Genomic DNA, 9,772 nt, shown 5'->3' with positions numbered 1-9,772 from the left:
GGTATTCAAAGTTTGAGGGATAGCATGGATACTACATAGCAAAAAGGAACAAAAGAATGTCGAAGGAACGAAGAAGTGAAGGCATGAGGATCGCCGAACCCACTCGGCGTATCGCCAACAGGCCCATCCTCTCCTTTTGTTCCAGTGTTCTGAGCCCTGAAGTAAGGATCAAATCGGTGGTAAAAAAAGTAGTCGTTGTTTCGCCGAACAACTCTACAAAACAGTACTCTGTCGCCTAACGATCCGAAATACGACGATGCGAGAAGTCAAGTCTGCGATGTAAAGAAGTAGTCGGAGAATCACCAAGAAGATCAGTGAAACAGATCCATCTCACCCAATGCTGAAGACTCAAGTAGAAGGGCGATGAACCAGACCAAATGGCAGATTGTTGAATGCTTCGGCGATCCCGACTAACTTCGCCGAACGACCGGACGCAGCACAACTTTTTGAACAATATAAATACTCATTGAGAGTTAGCTTTTTCATATCAGATTTTTTATCTTTGAATAGTATATTTTTAGTTTTTGAGTCTTTTTCTATGTTTTGGAGAGGGTTTTGAAGAAAAAGATTTCTAAGGGTTTCATCTTCAAGAATTTGGACTTGGGTCTCTTGGATTCTTCACTTTTGGCTTGTATCAATACTTAAAAGGTATAAATTTCTATCTCTTATACATGTGTGGCTAAAAACCCCAATTCTCGGGGTGTGATTTTGCGAATATGGGTTAGGTTATCTGTTGGGTCTTGCTTTTGAGGATTTATTTGTTGTTTTGATGTTATTTCATTTAGTAGTTGTGGTGGAACTAAATGGGGTTGTAGTTACATATACAACTTCACCTTTGTGTTTTCCACCTGCTCGAGAGAGAGGACACAAAACTAAGACTACTAAATTGATGGTGAGTGTGAGTGGGTCGACATGAGGCTCAGCTCGAGAGAGTGAACCCTAGTCCCATATCCACACACTCATCTCGAGAGAGTTAGTGGGTTAAGGTAGAGGCTGTGCTTAAAGTGGCAACCCGGTGTCTGAGAGGAACGAGGTTGATTCAGGGTAAGTTGCTTGAGAGAGAATTTACCCCCACTATAGTCTAGCGTAGTCACAAAGATTCAACAAATTTACCAACAAAAGCATGTACCCAATAGCTTAGTCTATCCCGTATTCCTATCACATCCCAAGAACCTCCTCTCTTTTATTAACTCTCTTTGTTATTTTCACTGTTGTTGCCTACTTGTGTTAAAACCCCAATTTGTTACTTGATACTTCTATGTCTCCCCTTTAGATTTAGTATATTTGCACTCGAAAATGTTTATTAGCTATAACTAAATAGAACTTAATTTTATTTCTGTATTAATTCTCAAGCCCACTCCCTTGGGACTCGACCCCAACCCTTGGTTGGGTTACTAAACTATTATACGATCGTAGACATCCGAACTGTAAGTTGTGTCTTGATTACGCAAACATTAAAATGGCACTGCTGCCGGGGAGTGGTGTTACTTGAAAGTTTTTAGTTTAGTAAATTTTTTGTTCTTAATAGTTATAGTTTATACTTAATTTTCAGTTTTGTTTCGAGTGTTTGTGCTAGCGACAGGGAAGATGAACATGCATGAGGAAGAAATAAATGAAAGTGAAGCCGGTCATCGAGACGGTATAGACAACGTAAATAGTGTCTATAATCCAGATCAGTTGGAAGGAGTAGGCTCAATTTGCATCCCACAAACTGGTGGGAATGAAACGTTTGAAGTAACTAGTACAACCCTTCAACTTTTCCAAATGAGAGGACTATATGGAGGTCTAGATCACGAAGACCCGCATAAGCATGTGAGGAGCTTTACAGAAGTTTGCAGCCCTTTTGCATTCAAGGGAGTACCACAAGAGTCAATTCGGTTGTGACTATTTCCATTGTCTTTAAAAGGAGAGGAAAATAAGTGGTTAACCGAGTTAAAGAAAAATTCCATCGCATCATGGGAGGAGCTGGTCACAGTATTTAGCGCAAGATTTTTTCCTCCATAAAAAATGATGAAGCTTAGAGATGAAATCCAAGGGTTCAAGCAAAGGGAATGGGAACCACTCCATGAAGCATGGGTGAGATTCAAAAAGCTCTTATTTAAATGCCCAACTCATGGGCTACCAACTAATTTGTTACTTCAATATTTCTACCGGAGCCTTGATTAGGTTAATAAATGAGTAGCTGACCAATTGGTACGAGGAGGAATAATGTTACAAACATTCGAGGTAGCTTCATTTCTTCTAGACGACATGACTAGAATTAATCAAGTGTGGTATACCAAAGATGATCATGTTTCCCCATTTCATTTTAGGCTAACACAAGAGAAACTATGAGACTCTTGATGGCTGACAGATCAATTAAACATCCAGTGGGGATACTTTCTGACATTTTGGTTAAGGTTGACAGATTCATCTTTCCGGCCAATTTTGTCATTCTTGATTGTGACATATATGCGGAAATTCCCATAATCTTGGGGAGACCATTCTTGGAAACTGGGAGAGCACTGTGGACGTTGAGAGTGGGAAGTTGAAATTTTGGGTTAATGATGATGAAGTCACTTTTGATGTATGCAAGTCAATGAAACATCCAAGCAACATTCATGTAATCTTAGTTGATGATATGATTGATGAAGTAGTGGCTAGTGTAAGTCATATTATGTGTAGCAAAGAATCCCTGGAAGTTGTGTGGGATAAAGATGAAGAGTTTGAGGTTCAAAGTCAACATGAAGTGGTAGCCTCATTTTCAAGCAAGGGAGAATTCACCAAGACTCCAATTAAATTGAACATCGACTTAAAAAATCGAGAGAGCCTGCCTGCCAAATCGTCAACCGAAGAACCACCAAATCTCGTGCTCAAGGTATTGCCTTCACATCTCAAGTACGCTTTCTTAGGCGACAATAACACCTTGTCGGTGATTATTGCAGCTGATTTACTTGATTGGCAAGTAAAATTGCTCCTTGAAGTTTTGAAAAGGTATATAAAAACCATCGGATGGATTATCTCTGACATCGTGGGGATTCTCCAGGCATATGCACACATAAAATTCAGCTGGACAACGAGTGCAAACCGAGTGTCAAACACAAACGAAGACTAAATCCACCAATGCAAGAGGTGGTGAAAAAGGAGAAAATAAAATGGTTGGACGCATGAGTAATTTACCCAATTACAGATATCAAATGGGTCAGCCCAGTGTAGTGTGTACCAAAAGAAGGAGGAGTCACGGTTGTCCCTAATGATAAGGGAGAGCTTGTATCTTTACTACCGGTGACAGGATGGAGAGTTTGCATGGACTATCGGAAATTAAACTCATGGATTGAAAATGATCACTTCCCCTTGACATTTATGGACCAAATGATTGACCGACTATTCGAGCGGGGTGGTACTGCTTCCTGGATGGATACTCGGGCTATAACGAAATCTCCATCGCACTAGAGGATCAAGAGAAAATAACCTTTACCTGTCCGTATGGACCATTCACCTTCAAGCGATTGCCATTCGGATTATGTAATCCCCCTGCTACATTTCAACGTTGTATGCTATCCATCTTTGCTAACATGGTGGAAGACTCAATGGAAGTGTTTATGGATGATTTCTCAGTTGTGGGTGACTCATTTGCAAACTGCTTAGATCACTTGGGCCAAGTTCTTCAAAGGTGTGTTGAGACCAATTTAGTCTTAAATTGGGAGAAGTGTCATTTCATGGTCAAAGAGGGCATTGTTCTTGGTCAGAAAGTATCACAAAAGGGGTTGGAGGTCGACAAATCAAAAGTCAAAGTAATCGAGAAATTACCGCCTCCGATTTCGGTAAAGAGAGTTTGAAGTTTTTTGGGACATGCTGGATTTTATAGAAGGTTCATCAAAGACTTCTAAAAAATTGCACTTCCTCTATGCAAACTTTTATAGAAGGAGATAACATTCAACTTTGATGATGCATGCATGATAGCTTTCAAATGCCTGAAGGACAAATTAATATCCACCCCAATCATCATTAGTCCTGATTGGTCTGAGCCATTTGAAGTAATGTGTGATGCAACATGGCATTGGGAGTAGTGTTGGGTCAGAAATGAAACAAACTTTTTCATCCCATTTACTATGCAGGCAAAACTCTAAACAGTGCTCAACGTAACTACACAGTTACTGAACAAGAGTTACTTACAATGGTATATGAATTTGAGAAGTTTCGTGCATACTTGCTGGGTACAAGGGTGATTATTCACACTGATCATGCTGCTCTGCATTATCTGATGGCAAAGAAAGACGCAAAACCTAGATTGATCAGATGAGTTGTTTTATTGCAAAAATTCAATTTTGAGGTTAAGGACAAAAGGGTTTGTGAAAATTAAGTGGCTGATCACTTATCGAAGTTGGAAGACAGGGATAAGGACGAGCCAGAGATCGACATCAAGGATGACTTTTCCGATGAGTAGCTATTCACAATGAATCTCACACAACCCCCTTGGTATGCGATTTTGCTAATTTTCTGGTGTGCGGATTAATATCAGATGAACTAACCTTCTACGAACAAAAGAAGTTTTTATTCAATGTTAAGAAATATTTGTGGGACGAGCCATACTTGTTTAGAGAATGTGCGGACCACATGATAAGAAGATGTGTCCCAGAAGAGGAAGTTAGGGCAATCTTGCACGCTTGTCACACTTCACCAGTTGGAGGGTATCATGGTGGTGTTCGGACAACAACAAAGGTGCTACAAAGCGGGTATTACTGGCCGTCTCTATAAAAAGATGCGCATGAGTTTGTTAAGAGGTGTCAAAACCAAGGTGGTGTATCCAAAAGGCATGAGTTGCCTCAAACATTGATTTTGGAAGTGGAATTATTTGATGTATGGGGGATCGTTTTTATGGGCCCATTTGTGAGCTCATTTGGCAACAAATACATCTTGGTGGCTGTGGACTATGTGTCTAAATGAGTAGAAGCTGTTGCTCTTTCGAATAACGAAGGAAAAAATGTGGTTCAATTCCTAAAGCGCTACATTTTTGGTAGATTTGGAACTCCCCGAGCTATTATTAGTGACGGGGGGTCACACTTTTGCAATAAATAGTTCTCAGCTGTATTGAGTAAGTATGGGGTGAAGCACAAAGTGGCAACACCATACCATCCCCAAATAAGTGGTTAAGTCGAAGTGTCAAACTGAGAGATCAAAAACATCTTGGCTAAGACAGTAAATGTAAATCAAACTGATTGGTCTCGAAAGTTGGAGGACGCACTATGGGCATATTGCACCGCTTATAAAACTCCAATCGGTATGTCACCATATCAATTCGTTTTTGGAAAATGATGTCATTTACTAGTCGAGCTTGAGCATAAGGCATTGTGGGTATTAAAAGCTCTAAATTTGGACTGGGCAAAAACTTCAAAAGAGAGAGTAGAACAACTGAATGAGTTGGACGAATTCAAGTTTAAAGCGTACGAATGTTCGACTCTGTACAAGGAAAAAATGAAGAAATGGCATAATGCGAAGATACTCAAGAGAGAGTTTAAAGTGGGCGATTGGGTGTTGCTATACAATTCACGACTGAAGTTGTTCCCTGGGAAGCTCAAATCGAAATGGTCAGAACAATTTAGAGTGACATGAGTGTTCCCGAACGGAGCCATAGATGTTCAAGGTCAAGAAGGACACGCATTTAAGGTGAACGGACAACATTTGAAATTGTATACGGAGAATGTCAGAAAATTCTTTGATTGAAGAGGTGTACCTGAAAGATGCGTGAAGGCATTTCCATGTTGAGCCACAACGTTAAATAAGGCACTTCTTGGGAGGTAACCTAAGTTTTATGGTTTTAAATAAAGGTGTGTTAATTGTGCAGGTGAAAGTGCGGAGAATTATTGATGAGTACAGAGTGGCAAATCACCGATTGGTTCGGCGACCCTGACCCAGACCGCCTAGACCCAAAATCAATTTACATTGGGGTTTGTAAAACTCGACGAGACCAAGAAATTATTGGCGAGTCACCAACCATATAGCGATCCTGATGCAAACCGCCGTTTGGATCTTAATTCTTGACTGAAGTCCCTGTAAAACTCGGTGAGTCAAGTGATCACTCTGTGAATCGCCAAGTGGTTTGGCGATCTGGACTAATGTCGCCGAACGAGCAAAAATTGGACGGTCTTTCAGCCAAAGAAATGGCCAGACCAAAAGTTGCAGGAAGAAGCATGCCACCCAGACAGATAAGAGCACAAAAGTTCTGGAGAACTACAAGGAACGAGAACAAGAAAACCAGTTCGAGGAGGATGCCCATTGACCCTAACGTCCCTTCGTGGTCTCGAAGGGCATCAATGTGATACATGCCTTTAGAGCAACTCACGAAGTAGATAAGATGGTTGAGGATAATATCGCTACAGAAGCTGAAGCAGAGCAAAAAGAGAAAGAGAACTAGAATCAGAATGACAATACTTCGGGCACTGATGCCCAAATAGATGGAGCGACTGCTTAGACAGGATCCCCTCTTTACCTCCTTTTTTGTCTTTCTTTCTCTGACTTGCTGGATATTTTGTTTTGTGCATTTGAGGACATATGGTTTTTAATTGTGGTGGGGCGAGGCCCACCTTCTTTTGCTACTCGTGCTCGTGTTTTTTTTGGAATTTTGTGCTTATGTTGTGAGAACATTTCCTTCGTGGATGTTTGAGCTTATGGCTCATTTTATTTTATTGCGAAATGATTTTGACCCCTCTGAAATTTTTTGCCACCTCTTGTGTGTTTAATGTGGCTGTTCTTGTGCAAAATTTGAGTCTTGGTTCCGATCAATACCGATGACTTGAATAGTGCTCACAATCGAACGAAAATGAATGTGCGGCTATAATGAGGCCAAATGAAGTTGCATAGACAATATGTGAACTCTTTGCACCTCGTTGTGACTAGCCAATTGTTGAATTGAGTCTATTGTGATGACCATTGCACACTAGCAAAAGTGTGGAGTCTTGTTTGACTATAGTGTCAATGCCTAGTGGGATGAGTTTACTTTGAAACATGCATGATAGATCCTAGAATTTGCCCCGTTGGTACGATCGACTAAGTAAGTCTATCTCTTGATATGATCTTAGGCAACTTTAAAGAGTGTGAGCCAATGTAACATATACCTCTTTTGTGGCCTACCCTGTGAGCATGTGTGAACCTATGTTGAACACCCCTTAAGCCTTAACTTTCTTTGAAAGTAACCTGATGATTCTTCTTGATTTGTGGTTAGTTGAATAGCCAACTTAGGCCAAAAGCCTAAGTTGGGGGTGTGGTGAAAAGAAAAGGGAAGGTCAAGAAGTGCAAGGGAAGTCTCCTTTAACCCATGGTGTTGAAAACCTCTCCATATAAAAAAAAGAGAAGAAAAGGAAAAACAAAAGAAAGATATAGTTGTGGAATAAAGTACAAAAAGAAATGGGGTTACCAAACAATCCTCGGGAAATGAATAATGGGATGACTTATGAGCACTAGCCAAAATAATGAAGGAAAAAGGAAAGGAAGTGTTACGAATACCACATCTTATGAGGATAAAAGTTAGTGAGCCTAAAATGACCATACCTTTGCACTCAACCCCATTACAAGCCTTAGTTTTGATCTTGAGTGAGCTAAAACACGTGTCGATTGGAAAATATGGGCAAACCTATGGGTGAAAGCATGCATTGTCTTCATATTTGTGAGTGTGAGCGTTGCATCTTATTCCTGAGCTTTAAATGACTACAACGTTACATGTGAGTAGGGAATCATTCTGTGTGAGGGCATTCAAACACTTTGGTTGAGCTTGAACTTGCATTTGAGGCAAGTACTGTGAGCATGAGATTCTTTGATATTGGTGAGTCACTACTTGAATCTTTGAATGCACAATTGATCTTTGCATAAGTAAATTGAGTCTTGTTGTGTGCACTTTTTGAGACATCCCTTTTGAACAGCTGGACTTGAGTTTGCTTGAGGACAAGCAAAAGTTTAAGTGGGGGTGTTGATGAGTCCACAATTTGGACTTATTTAGGGCTATGTTTTGGTAGAATTAGTGTCCTAAAATGCATGTTTTATCTCAATATCTAATGAAAAACCTTAAGTTTTAGGTATTCAAAGTTTGAGGGATAACATGGACACTACATCGCAAAATGAAACAAAAGAATGCCGAAAGAACGAAGAAGTGAAGGCTTGAGGATCGCCGAACCCAATCGGCGTATTGCTAACAGGCCCGTCCTCAACTTTTGTTCCAGTGTGCTGAGCCCTGAAGTAAGGATCAAATCAGAGGTGAAAGGAGTAGTCGGCGTGTCGCCGCACAACTCTGCCAAGAAGTACTATGTCGCCAAACGATCCAAAATACGACGATGCGAGAAGTTAAGTCTGCGATGTAAAGAAGTATTTGGCGAATCGCCGAGCATATCAGAATAGCAGATCCATCTCGCCCAATTCTCTAGAATGCTAAAATGCTGAAGAATAAAGCAGAAGGGCGATGAACCAGGCCAAAGGGTGGATCGCCGAATGCTTCGGCGATCCTGACTAACTTCGCCGAGTGACCTGACACAACACAACTTTTTGAAAAATATAAATACTCATTGAGAGTTAGCTTTTTCATATCAGATTTTTAACTTTGAACAGTGTATTTTTAATTTTTCAGTTTTTCTCTAAGTTTTGGAGAGGGTTTTGAAGAAGAAGATTTCCAAGGGTTTCATCTTCTAGAATTTGGACTTGGGTCTCTTTGATTCATCACTTTTGGCTTGTATCAAGACTTAAATCTTAATACCCATTTGAATTCAAACTCATTTAGGTATAAATTTCTATCTCTTATACATGTGTGGCTAAAAACCCCAATTCTTAGGGTGTGATTTTGTGAATATGGGTTAGATTATCAGTTGGGTCTTGCTTGTTGAGGGTTTATTTGTTGTTTTTATGTGATTTTGTTTAGTAGTTGTGGTGGAACTTAATGGGGTTGTAGTTGCAAATACAACTTCACCTTTGTGTTTTCCACCTGCTCGAGATAGAGGACTCAAAACTAAGACTACTAAATTGATGGTGAGTGTGAGTGGGTCGACATGAGGTTCAGCTCGAGAGAGTGAACCCTAGTCCCATGTCCACACACTCAGCTCGAGAGAGTGAGTGGGTTAATGTGGAGGATGTGCTTAAAGCGGCAACCCAGTGTCCGAGAAGAACGGGGTTGATTCAGGGTAAGTTGCTCGAGAGAGAATTTACCCCCACTATAGTCTAGCCTAGTCACAAATATTCAACAAATTTACCAACAAAAACATGTACCCAATAGATTAGTCTATCCCGTATTCCTATCACATTCCAAGAACCTCTGCTCTTTGATTAACTCTCTTTGTTATTTTCGCTGTTGTTGCCTACTTGTATTAAAACCCCCATTTGTTACTTGACACTTTTGTGTCTCCCCTTTAGATTTATTATATTTTCACTCGAAAATGTTTATTAGCTTTAACTAAATAAAACTTAATTTTATTTCTCTATTAATTCTCAATCCCACTCCCTTGGGACTCGACCCCAACCCTTGGTTGGGTTACTAAACTATTGTATGATCGTAGATACCCGAAATGTTAGTCGTTTCTTGATTACGCAAACACTACCTAGCATCTCAATATTCAATTTGATCGGCACAGAAGGTTAGTTTCCTGAACCCCTTAATTATCTTTTCAAAAATATACTCATTTGCAAATAATATGATCTTGTCGAAATCTGCTAAACCTCCCTGATTGGATTGAATTGCTTAATTGTCGATTGCTCTCCGATAATCTTGCCTAAACTGCCTAAAACTGTTTAAATCTTGTTTTCTAATGCTTCGAGT

At 40.1% G+C, this 9,772-nt stretch overlaps 1 non-coding gene across 1 annotated transcript; it reads right to left on the bottom strand.

Annotated features, from left to right (window-relative positions):
* Window positions 1–2,013: 2,013 nt before the first annotated feature.
* On the bottom strand, window positions 2,014–2,120 carry LOC125834806 (small nucleolar RNA R71). The gene has a single exon (XR_007443378.1). It is a non-coding gene; the product is annotated as a small nucleolar RNA R71 (small nucleolar RNA).
* Between the last annotated feature and the right edge of the window lie 7,652 nt (window positions 2,121–9,772).

Source organism: Solanum verrucosum, unplaced genomic scaffold, assembly GCF_900185275.1.
Source record: "Solanum verrucosum unplaced genomic scaffold, falcon-dt-bn FXZP01000073.1, whole genome shotgun sequence".
Classification (NCBI taxonomy): domain Eukaryota; kingdom Viridiplantae; phylum Streptophyta; class Magnoliopsida; order Solanales; family Solanaceae; genus Solanum; species Solanum verrucosum.
Note: the sequence above shows the minus strand (reverse complement) of the source record. Positions and strands in the feature narration are given on the sequence as shown.